The sequence below is a fragment of the Dendrobates tinctorius genome, unplaced genomic scaffold (genome assembly GCF_039654945.1).
Source record: "Dendrobates tinctorius isolate UK_male_01 unplaced genomic scaffold, ASM3965494v1 ptg000007l, whole genome shotgun sequence".
Taxonomy (NCBI): domain Eukaryota; kingdom Metazoa; phylum Chordata; class Amphibia; order Anura; family Dendrobatidae; genus Dendrobates; species Dendrobates tinctorius.
Genome location: NW_027361675.1, coordinates 49,651,188 through 49,663,516, shown reverse-complemented (window position 1 = coordinate 49,663,516; position 12,329 = coordinate 49,651,188). Strand labels below are relative to the sequence as shown.

Genomic DNA, 12,329 nt, shown 5'->3' with positions numbered 1-12,329 from the left:
TTATCTCTTCCTCAGCCTTATCTCAGGCCGAAAACCTATCCTCCTCCTCCTCAGATAGTGACATGGGTGGCAAACCGTGCATTCCAATAGAAGATACGGATGCTCTCCTCAAGGCCATCAGAATAACAATCGGCCTACAGGAGGAGAAAGCAGCTAAGTCCCTGGAGGACGTCATGTTCGGGGGACTACAGGAAAGGAAGAAACGGACCTTTCCAGTCAATGAGAAGGTCCAGGCACTCATTGAGAGAGAATGGAGGAAGCCTGAGAGATCAGGAGCCCTTCTCTCTTCCAAAAGGAGGTACCCCTTTGAACACAAGGACACAGAAGTACCAAAGATTGATGCAGCGGTATCCAGGATATCCAAAAAATCGGCCTTGCCCTTGGAAGATTCAGGGGTACTTAGGGACCCGCTAGATTAAAAAAGCGAATTCCTATTTAAGACATACATGGGAAGCAGCAGCAGGCGCGTTCCTTAATGATTTGGCTACAGCAGCTGTAAGAGAGACTTGCTTCAAAGGTCTCAAGAGATAAGATACTGGCAGACATGTACCTTCTGCATGGGGCGGCAGCTTTTTTGGCCAACACTTCTGCTGACTCCATGTGGTTGACAGCTAGAGCGGCAGTATTATCAAATGCCGTGAGGCGGGCGTTGTGGCTTAAGGGCTGCCCAGGGGATCTGCAGTCTAATGCTAAGTTGTGCTCTCTGCCATGTGATGGTCGGTTTTTATTTGGGAAAAACCTAGATGACATCCTAGAGAAGGCGAGTGATAGAAAAAGAGGCTTCCCCAGGTTTCCAGCGGATCAGAGGAGGAAGCCCTTTCGGAGAGGAAAATTCAACAGGGGCCATCCTCCGGGGGATAGGAGAAGATAAAAGGAAAAAGGAGTCCGGATTTATGTTCGGTGGAGCCACCTCAACTTCCAAGAAATCCCCACAATGACGCCAGTAATCCTGTAGGGGGGAGATTGGTGCTCTTTTCCCAGGCCTGGGAAAACATCTCTTCCAATAACTGGATCCTAAACATCATAAGGGAAGGCCTCAAGATTCCTTTTTTACTTCAGCCGAGAGCATCATTTGTCATTACCCCCATCAGGAAGGGGATAGAAGAACAGTTGGCCTTGGAATCGGAAATCTTGAGTCTGCTAGACAAGCACGTTCTTTCTGAGGTCCCGAGCGGACAGGAGAAAACAGGGTTCTACTCACCCCTCTTCCTGATAAAAAAAAAACAGACCAGTCATTCAGGACAATCATAAACCTCAGAGGCCTCAATCAGTGGATAAAAAATCAATCCTTCAAGATGGAATCCGTAACTATGGCCATAAAGCTGCTGCATCCCAATTGTTTTATGGCCATATTCAATTTAAAGGATGCATACTATCACATCCCTATTCACCCAGGTTATCAAAAATACTTAAGAGTGGCTCTCTACATCCAGGGCGATCTCAGGCATTTTCAATTCAGAGCCCTTCCATTCGGCATATCCATAGCCTCGAGAGTGTTTACCAAAGTCATAGCGGAGATGACAGCCTTCCTCCGAATCCACAACATGGTCATAATACCCTATTTGGACAATTTCCTAAAAGTGGGCAGCTCAGAAGACCACTGTGCGGTACAGATGGGACGAGTAACCGACACCCTACAAGAACTGGGGTGGATGGTAAACGTCAAAAAAGCAAGATTACAACCCCTAAAGAAACAGGTTTTTCTAGGGTTTATCCTGGATTCCGAAAAACAGGCCTGTCTGCTACCAGAGGCCAAGATAGAAAAGGTGAGGAATTTGACCTTGGCTGCCCTACACCAGCCCCACATGACCTTGAGGAACGCGATGTCCTTGCTAGGTACCCTTATGTCCTGTATCCCAGCGGTCCGGTGGGCACAATTCCACACCCGACAGCTTCAGGGGGAAATTCTGTCAGCACAAAAATTGCTGAGAGGGCGTTTAGAAGGAAGACTGGAGCTTTCCTTAGAGGTCAGGAACTGTCTAAGGTGGTGGTTAGACAGGACAAACTTGACGTCAGGGATACTATGAGACAAACCAGTGACCAACATAATTCTGACAGATGCGAGCTCCTCAGGGTGGGGAGCACACCTAAGGGGTCATGCGACCCAGGGGTCCTTGGGGCCTCAAGAACAGGGCGCATCTTCCAACTTGAGAGAACTGTGAGCAGTGGGCAAAGCCCTAAGAGACTTTATTCCCCTCCTCAGCGGCCGCAATGTCCATATCATGTTGGACAACAGAGTAACAGTGGCATACATCAATCACCAGGGGGGTACAAGATCAAACTCCCAAATGAGGGCAGCCAGCAACATTTTTCACAGAGCAGAACAACATCTACACTCTCTAACTGCATTGCATATAAAAGGGGTAGAGAATATAGAAGCCGATTTCCTGAGCCGCAATATACTAAAGCAAGGGGAATGGGCTCTAAATCGGTCAGTTTTTCAGAAGATAATTCAACTTTGGGGGGAACCGGTGATAGACCTCTTCACCAACAAAAACAACAGGCAAGTGGAGAGATTCTGTCCATTGAACCCAAAAGAAAAGCCGTGGGCGGTGGACTCATTGCAAATTCCGTGGGATTCCCGGCTAACCTGTGCGTTCCCCCCCAGTGACTCTGATCCCAACAGTGGTGAGGAAAATCAGGAAACATCAAGCCAGGGTAATCCTAATAGCCCTGTTCTGGCCAAAAAGACCCTGGTTCTCGCTGTTGCGGATGATGTCCCTCTCAGATCCGTGGATCCTACCGGAGATCCCAGACCTGCTAACTCAGGGTCCAATATTCCACGCACAGGTCAAAGGATTCCATCTGATGGCGTGGAATTTGAAAGGTCACTTTTAATGGATAAAGGGTTCTCTCCGGGGTTAGTGGCCACCCTGTTAAAAAGTAGAAAGCCAGTAACGACTAATATCTACAGCAGAACATGGAATAAGTTCCTACAGTTTTTGGGGAAGCCGTTAGACCAAAAGTCCCTAATTAGGGCCATCTTGAAATTTTTATAATCAGGATTGCAGCTGGGGTTAGCAGTAAATACCCTTAGGCTGTGTGCACACGCTGCGGATTCCGCTGCGTTTCCGCAGCGGTTTTGGCCGCTGCGGACACGCAGCAGTTTTAGCTGCGGTGTACAGTACCATTCATTTGAATGGGAAAAAAAAACGCTGTGCCGACGCTGCGGAAAAAACCGCGCGGATTTGCTGCGGTTTTGAATCCGCAGAAAGAATTGCATGTCGATTCTTTCTGCGGAAACCGCTGCGGGTTCCTATCTCCACCATTGTGGAGATAGTGAATCCGCAGGACCAAACCGCAGGCAAAACCGCAGATAATCCGCAGGTCTTTGGACCTGCGGATTATCTGCGGTTTTTGCAAAATCCGTGCGGATTAATCCGCAGCGGATTCCGCAGCGTGTGCACAGCCTTAAAGTTCAGGTGTCCACACTGGGCGCGCTATATAACTGCAACTTGGCAGCAAACAGATGGGTAGCTAGGTTCATTAAATCCTGCCATAGGTCCAGACCTATCCCATTACCAAGAATAGCCCCGTGGGATCTAAACCTGATGTTAGAGGCCCTTACAAAAGAACCATTTGAACCTATTCAACAACTGCCTATAAAATATCTTACCCTAAAGACGATTATATTAGTTGCCCTTACATCGACCCTTAGGGTAAGTGACCTGCAGGCCCTCTCAGTAAATCCACCGTATACCCAAGTATATCAGAATAGGGTGGTGTTAAAAACAGACCCCGCGTATCTATCTAAGGTAGTATCAGATTTCCATCGGAGTCAGGAAATTGTCCTTCCCTTCTTTTGCGAAAATCCAAAAAATCCAGGGGAGGAAAAATTCCACAAATTGGATGTTAGGAGGGCCCTGCTAGAATATATATCAGTGACTAGCCAGTGGAGGAGGTCCCAGTCCCTATTCAGGGTGCCAGAAAGGGTTACGGAGTGTCAAAGGGGACTATTGCCAGATGGATTAGGGAAGCCATTAGTGTAGTCTACTCAACTAGTGGTGCTCCGATTCCTGACGGCATCAAGGCTCATTCCATCAGAGCCGTGGTGACCTCCTGGGCCGAAAAGGCAGAGGTATCAATTGATCAAATTTGTAAGGCCGCTACCTGGGCCTCACCATCAACCTTCTTTAGACACTATAGATTAAACCTATCCTCCTCTTTGATAGAAGGGTGCTGCAAGCGGTGGTCCCTCCCTAAGGTGTTTCGAAGTCTCCAAAAATGTCTCAGGTGTGCTGTCATGGGTGAAGGGAAAACCACCCTGGTTTCTTACCGGTAGCCGTTTTTTCCAGAACCCTTGACAGCACCCGCATATTCCCCCCCCCCCCTTTTTTTACATGTTGGATTGACATGTAACTAACCGGGAAGTCCTCTCATGCTCTGTAACCAACTGTAGCGGGGGGAGAGATGCCGCCCCTTATATTTCAGTAGGTTCCTGTCCTGGTGGGGCGGATCCCTCTCTCAGGTGAGCTGTCAGGTGTGCTGTCATGGGTTCCGGAAAAACCGGCTACCGGTAAGTAATCATGGTGGTTTTTCAGCTGCAGGGACAGGATGACTGGTAGTAATTGAAGGAAACATGAATGTGGCCAAGTACAGAGATATCCTGCAGAGATATCATGCAGCATTACATGATGCTTACATTATGGCTGGTCTGAACAACTAAAGCAATTGTTACCATCCACCTATTGTGTCTCCCTTTTTTCCTCATAGATTGTAAGCTTGCAAGCAGGGCCTTCATTCCTCTTGGTATCTGTTTTGATCTATGTGTTTATTGTTATGCTGTAATGTCTATTGTCTGTACAAGTCCCCTCTAAAATGTAAAGTGCTGCTGAATATGTTGGCACTATAGAAATAAAATTATTATTTATTATTATATCCTGGAGGAAAACCTCTTCCAGAGTGCTCTGGACCTCAGACTTGGCCGAAGGTTTACCTTCCAAGTAGACAATGACCCTAAGCACACAGCTAAAATAACAAAGGAGTGGCATCAGATCAACTCTGTGATGATTTTTGACTGGCCGAGCCCGAACCATGACCTAAACCCAATTGAGCATGTCTGGAGAGACCTGAAAATAGCTGTCCACCAATGTTCACCATCCAACCTGATGGTACTGAAGAGGATCTGCAAGGAAGAATGGCAGAGGATCTCCAAATCCAGGTGTGAAAAACTTGTATCATTCACAAGAAGACACGTGACTGTACTAGCTCAAAAGGGTGCTTCTACTCAATACTGAGCAAAGGGTCTGAATACTTATGACCATGTGATATTTCAGTTTTTCTTTTTAATAAATTTGCAAAAATTTCTTCATTTCTGGTTTTCTTCAGTCAAGATCGGGTGGAGTGTACATTAATGAGAAAAAAATGACCTTTTTTGAGTTTACCAAATGGCTGCAATGAAACACAGAGTGAAAAATTTAAAGGGGTCTGAATACTTTCTGTACCCACTGTAAATCCCACGAAGAAAAATTAAAACAAAATCTCAGACGAAACCACACACTATAATTAGGCATATGTAGACACGTTGGACTCAGTTTGGCGTGGTACGACACTTGTGTGCTAAAAAGACACCTAAAATGATGGGACATTATTGAAACAAATATCAGACAGTCCAAAGTGACTATATCTGCTTTATTGTAGTAAATTGTTCCATTTGGGGTTTTGTATAAAATGTGTTTTTTGGTATTTAGACGGACATCCAGACATAAATGGTCAACAGGAGAGTAGGATTAATGTGAACCGAGCTTTATTCCGATTTTTGGGAGGTAGAATGAACAAATAGACAGCAGTACAAGAATAGTTTTAATTTTAAAATTTCATGCTGTTTTTCATGCAGTTTAAGTGACATGAAGGTTTCTTTCTCGTGGTCAATCTGATTACAGCAATACCAGATGTTTATAGTTTTTATATTTTTTTTATTTTTTGCAAATGAGCCTTATTACGGCTTATTTTTTGAGGGATAATTTGGTGTTTTCACTTATACCTTTTTTTACATATGACTTTTTGATCACTTTTTATTACCGTATATATTCAAGTATAAGCCGACAAAAAAATGGGATAATGTATTCACTTGAGTATAAGCTTGGTATGCATTGTCCCTTCATCCCCATCCTGGTTGCACGGCCTTCTTATCCCTATCCTTGTATGCATGGCCATTTCATCCCTTTCCTGGTAAGCATGGTTCCTCATCCCCATCCTTGCATGCTTGTCCCCCTCATCCCTATCCTGGTATGCACAGCCTCCTCATCCCCAGTCTAGTATGCATGGCCTTCTCATCCCCTGTCTGGTATGCATGGCCCCCTCATCCCTGTCCTGATCATAGAATCATAGAATGGTAGAGTTGGAAGGGATCTCCTGGGTCATCTGGTCCAACCCTCTGTCCAAAGCCGGATTCACTAAATCATCCCAGACAGAATAAGGCTATGTGCCCACGTAGCGTTTTATTCCGGACACTAAAAACCGGACTCCTTCCCAGAAATTGCATGTTTTTTCCGTGCGATTTCACCGCGATTTTACCGTGATTATGTTCGCGATTTTGCCATGATTTTCGCGTGCGATATTCAAGCACTTTCCAAGCGATTTGAAGCATCGCTTGGAAAGTTATTGACAGGTTGGTCACACTCGTCAAACATAGTGTTTGACAAGTGTGAGCAGCTTTTTACTATTGAGGCTGCCTATGCGGCACATCCCCAGCCGGGGCTGGCTGACCACACAAAACTGAAATAGACAAAACCAAATGTGAACAATAGCAAAAGAACACTTAGCTTGAGCATGCAGGGACTGAGCTGGATACTAAGACCTCAGGAGGCAGGAAAAAATCACCAGCAGGGATAGAGGGAGTCGGGTGTCTTAAATCCAGTCAGAAACTCCCAATGTCCAATCATCCTCCTCATTATCAGGTGGCAGGCCTCTGTTAATTAGATCAGCTCCATTACCTCCTGTAACCACCAGAGGGAGCCCGGAAAGATAACTCGTGACCCCTCTGTCAATACAACCATCTCCACTACCTTCACCAGCAACCAGAGGTAGGCCAGAAAGTGAATTCACAACACGTAACAGGATTTGGGAATGTTTAGCTTGCAAAAAAGAAGACCGAGAGGAGACTTAATAGCTTCCTACAAATATCTCAAGGGCTGTCAAATTGTAGAAGGATCATCTTTATTCTCATTTGGATCATCTTTATTCTCATTTGCACAAGGAAAGACTAGAAGCAATGGGATGAAACTGAATGGGAGGAGGCACAGATTAGATATTAGAAAAAACTTTTTGACAGTAAAGGGTATGTCACACAAAGAGATATCGCTAGCAATATCGCTATAACTAGTGACGTTATAGCGATATTGCTAGTGATATCTCTGTGTGTGATACTTACCTACGACCGGCTCCCCCGCTGGTTATCGCTGATCGCGCGAGAACGTTCAGGACTGTTTCTCGTCGTCAGCTTCCTGTGGCGCTCTCTGCTGTGAGGACGAGCGACGCGTGGAGCCAGGCGGGAGGACGCAGGATCGCCTGGTGTGACAGGTAAGTAGCGATCCCCGTCCCCAGCTATGTTGCTGGTGAGATCTGCCTGTGTGGCAGCTCATTAGCGACCACTTGGCGATGTACCAGCGATCCTGACCGCGTCATATCGCTGGTCGGGATCGCTGGTACATCGCTAAGTGTGACAGTACCTCAAGTGGAACAGGCTGCCATGAGAGGAGGTGATTTATCCTTCAATGGAAGTCTTCAAACACCGGTTGGACAGACATCTTTCTGGGAAGATTTAGTGAATCTTGCTTTGAGCCGGGGGGTTGGACTAGATGACCCAGGAGGTCCCTTCCAACTCTACCATTCTATGATTCTATGATTCTGGTTTCCTTAAATGCTTCCTATTCTAACCTCTTTTTGGAATTGTTAATGATTGTCCTCTGAGAATCTCAATTTTCAAGATTTCCCATCCTTCCTGGACATTTTTGTCCTTAAGGATATCCAGCCATTAGATGCTTCCGATTCTCTTTCTGAGTCCCTTAAAATCTGCCTTTCTGAAATCTAACCTTGAAGTCTGAGACTTCACAGGTCTTCCTCTTCTTATCCAAAATTCTAAAATTGCATGGTTTCTACCTCCTAGGGTCCCAGCCACTTTTACCTCCTCAACCATTTCCTCCCTGTTTATAAGGATTAGATCCAAAGTAGCAGATCCCCTTGTTTTCTGCTCTACTTTTTGGAAGATAAAGTTGTTAGCAAGAGAGGATAAGAATTTGCTTGACCTGTTAATTTTGTCTGAGAGAGATTTGCAACAAATGTCTGGATAGCTGAAATCTCCCATGACCACTATGTCATATTTTTGGAGCACTTGGCCATTTGATGCATAAAGAGTTCATCTGTATCTTCAGTTTGCACAGCCAGCCTGTAGTAAATGCCTACAATGGTGTCCTTTCCATTGTTCTCTCCTTGTATTCTTACCCAGACAGTTTTCACTGAACTCCCAGTCTCTGAAGCTAAAATCTGTGTAGATATACACTTTTCGAACATAGAATGCGACACCTCCTCCTCGTTTATCAAGTCTGTTTCTTGGAAATAAGTTGTATCCTTCTAGTCTTGTATTCCAATCATGTGTATCGTCCCACCAAGTTTCAGTGATTCCAATGACATCATATTTCTTTTCCTGCGTTAGTAGTTCCAGTTCTTGTTTGTTGTCCATGCTTTGTTCATTTGTATAGAAACATTTTAGTTTGTGATTGGTTTCTCTTTCTCCAATATTTTCATTATTAGATTTTTTTTGTCTTTGTTCTTCTTTATCACTTCTAATAGCAGAGTCCTCAATAGTATTTAAGTATATGGCTTTTTCTGACCTTTTACTTCCCTTCCCACACTATTCTAGTTTAAACGAGAAGAAGAAAATTCTTTCGGCACACTGGCATAAATGAAAAAACTTTATTAGTGTATTAATATGCTATATTAAAATGTAAAAAACTTAGGTGTTTTTTACATTTTAATATGGCATATTAGCCTAATAAAGTTGTTTCATTTATACCGGTGTGCCGAAAGAATTTTATTCTTGTGGATATCTGCTGTGCTCACCAGCGAATTCGTGCACCCACCTGTGGATCAAAGAACTCAGCCCAAAGTGGTTTTCATTTGGATACAATGCAAGCTCCAAGTCCTCCCTCTCCTATTCTAGTTTAAAGCCCTCCTGATGAGTGTAGCAAGGCGACTTCCAAATACATGTTTTCCAGTCTTCGTAAGGTGTATCCCATCTCTAGCAAATAGTCCATCGTATAGGTAATTCAATACGTGATCCAGAAATCCAAAACCTGACTGACTGCATCATCGATGTAGCCAGTTGTTCACCTGCAGAGTCTTATTCCACCTCCTTGTTCCATGGCCATCCACTGGGAGCATGGAAGAGAAGACCACCTGCGCTCCCAGTTCTTTGACTTTCTTATCTAAGCTTTCAAAGTCACTGCAGATGGTTTCCAGGTCCTTTGTTGCGGTGTCATTTGTCCCCACATGCATTAGCAAGGATGGGTAGTCATCTGTATGTCTGAAGAGTCCTGATATCCTGTCAGACACATCTTTAATTTTTGCACCTGGAGGACAGCACATTTCTCTTGAGGTTATATCCGGTCTGCAGATAGCTGCCTCTGTTCCTCTCAACAGGGAATCCCCCATGACCACAACTGTTCGTTTCTTCTTCTCCACATTTTTCTTTCTCCATCCAGGGGGCCTCTGAGGGCGTAGAAGGTTGTTCTTTGGGAGCATAGTCTTGGTGTATTTCTTCATCATTCTCCTGCGTGAGAGCCTGGTACTGGTTCCTGAACAGTATGGGTGCTGACGGCCTCCCGATCTTCCTGCTTCTCTGCGTCACATGCTTCCATTCCTCTTGATTCAGGTGCACTTTGAATTTCTTCTCTTTCTGAAACATGAAGAGATAATTCTGCTTTGTTCTGCAATGTAGCTAACCTCTCTTAAAGATTTTGCAACTTTTCCTCCAACAGGGACACAAGCTTGCATTTTTGGCATGGGAAGTTTGGCTTTTCCACTGGTAAGTCTGTGAACATGTGGCAAGAAATGCAGCTCATCAAATGGCTCCTGGCCTCTTCCATGTTCTTATTTTTAAAGAGATGTGAAAGCAGTGAAAAACGTGCCAAAATTTGCGTGCCTACCAGCGCGTGGTTTACCAATGTCCTCCTTACACCTGCAACGGACAAAATCCAGTGTTCTTTGAGCTCGTGGAGACTCTTCACTTATCCTAGAATGCACTGGGAATATGCAAATTATCTCCTCAGGACTCCTCCCTTGGTTTACCGATGTTCTCCTTTTATCTGCAACGGCCAAAATCCAGTGTTCTTTGAGCTCGTGGAGACTATTCACTTATCCCTTATCACATCACTTATCCTTATGATATGCATGGCCCCCTATTCCCTGTCCTGATATACATGCCCCCCTCAAACTTATTCTGGTATGCATGGCTCCTCATCCCTATCCTGGTCTGCATGGTTCCTCATCCCTATCCTGGTCTACATGGCTCCTCATCCCTATCCTGGTTTGCATGGGCCCCTCATTCCTATCCTAGTCTACGTGGTCCCTCATCCCTATCATGGTCTGCATGGTTCCTCATGCCTATCCTGGTCTGCATGGCCCTCCTCATCCCTATCCTGGTGTGCATTACTCCTCATCCATATCCTGGTATGCATAGACCCCATCTGAAAAACATTTAAAAAAATATAACATCCTACTTACCATCCCTGCGCTCCCTCGCAGCGTCTTGTCCTGATGCCAGAAGCTGCAGCAGCTGGGCAGCTATGTGTGCGCTTCTAAAGAGAAATTAATATTTACTGCGCTCGCAGTGAATATTCATTCTCTTAAGTAGCGGGCACATGTTATTGTCCAGCAGCTGCTGGAAACCAGCGGCTGCGTCTACTGTGCCTGCTATTAAAGAAAAATGAATATTCACTGCGAGTGCAGTAAATATTAATTTCTCTTTAGCAGCGGGCATAGGAGTTAGCCGCAGTAGCTGGCTCCTGCCTCCTGTGACCCTCTGCTACCCCCTCCGTCTTCTGGGACCCTCACTTGAGTATAAGCTGAGGGGGGCTTTTTCAACACAAAAAGTGTGGTGAAAATCTCGACTTATACTCGAGTATATACTGTAAATTTTTTGTGTGCCAGCTACATTTTTAATGTTTTTTGTAAAAAAAAAAAAAAAAAGTTATGGTGTTCGCTGTACAGAATAAATACCAACAGTTTTATGGTAAGGGTAGTTCTGAATGTGGCAATATCAATCATTGTACTTTAGTTTGTTTATTTTTGTTTTACCACAAATGCCTTAGTTTTTAGTGATTTGTGTGTGCGTTTTTTTTCTTTTTACTTTTTTACAAATTTCATTTCAGTCACTGTATCCTGGAGTCATCAGATAACCTTGGGTTGCGATGACAACTATCAGCACCTGTGAGTATGATCACGGGGAGCCAATATTGGTGTGATCGCAAGTTACCGATGGGTTGTTATGACAGGTAGGGGTCTATTGAAGACATCTGTGCTTGTCTCTACAGACCTCCCTTGTGCTTGTGGCTGTGCTTCAAAGGTGACCGTGATTTTTACTATATGCAGCAATACATTGGTATAGTACAAGTGATCAGGTGCTCGCAGGTTCAAGTCCCCAAAGGAGATCAACAAGTACAGTGAAAAATAAAAAATAAAAAAAAGTTTTAAAAAATATGAAGTCATAAGTTCAAATCACTCCCGTTTCCTGCATTAAAAATAAAGATAATAAGAAAATAATATAAATACACATATGTGGTATTGCAGTTTTCATAAAAGTCCGATTTATCAAAATATAAAAATAATTAACCCTATCGAAAAATTCAACAACACCAAAATTAAATTTATATGGTTGCTTTTATGCCACAATAAATGCTGTTAGAAGCGATCAAAACATCAGATCTATGCCAAATTGATATGAATAAAAATGTCTCGACCCACAAAAAACTAAAGTTGGACACACAAATTGTCCATTGACTGAAAAATAAAATGGATAGCTGTCTTGGCAAATGACAAAAACAGCCCCAAAACTGTTTTGTTTTTGTTTTTTTAACCTCATATTTTTTTCACCATTAAAATAATTGGCATGTTTAGTTTCACTCTTCTCATACTGATGAGGAGAATCACATTGCAAAGTCATTTTACCACACAACATACATATAATAACTATGCCCAAAAAATGCAGGATTGCATTTCTTTTCACAATTTCTCCCCAACTGGAATTTTTTTTGCAATTTTTCAAAGGAGTCACTCAAAAATTCTGCTCACCCCGCAAAAAACAAGTCCTCATATGTCTATATGGACAGAAA

At 43.9% G+C, this 12,329-nt stretch overlaps 1 protein-coding gene across 8 annotated transcripts in view; it reads left to right on the top strand.

Moving 5' to 3' along the window:
- The window catches only part of RPH3AL (rabphilin 3A like (without C2 domains)), a 592,574-nt gene that overhangs the window by 289,577 nt on the left and 290,668 nt on the right, over window positions 1–12,329 (top strand). The gene's annotated exons all lie outside the window — the stretch shown is intronic.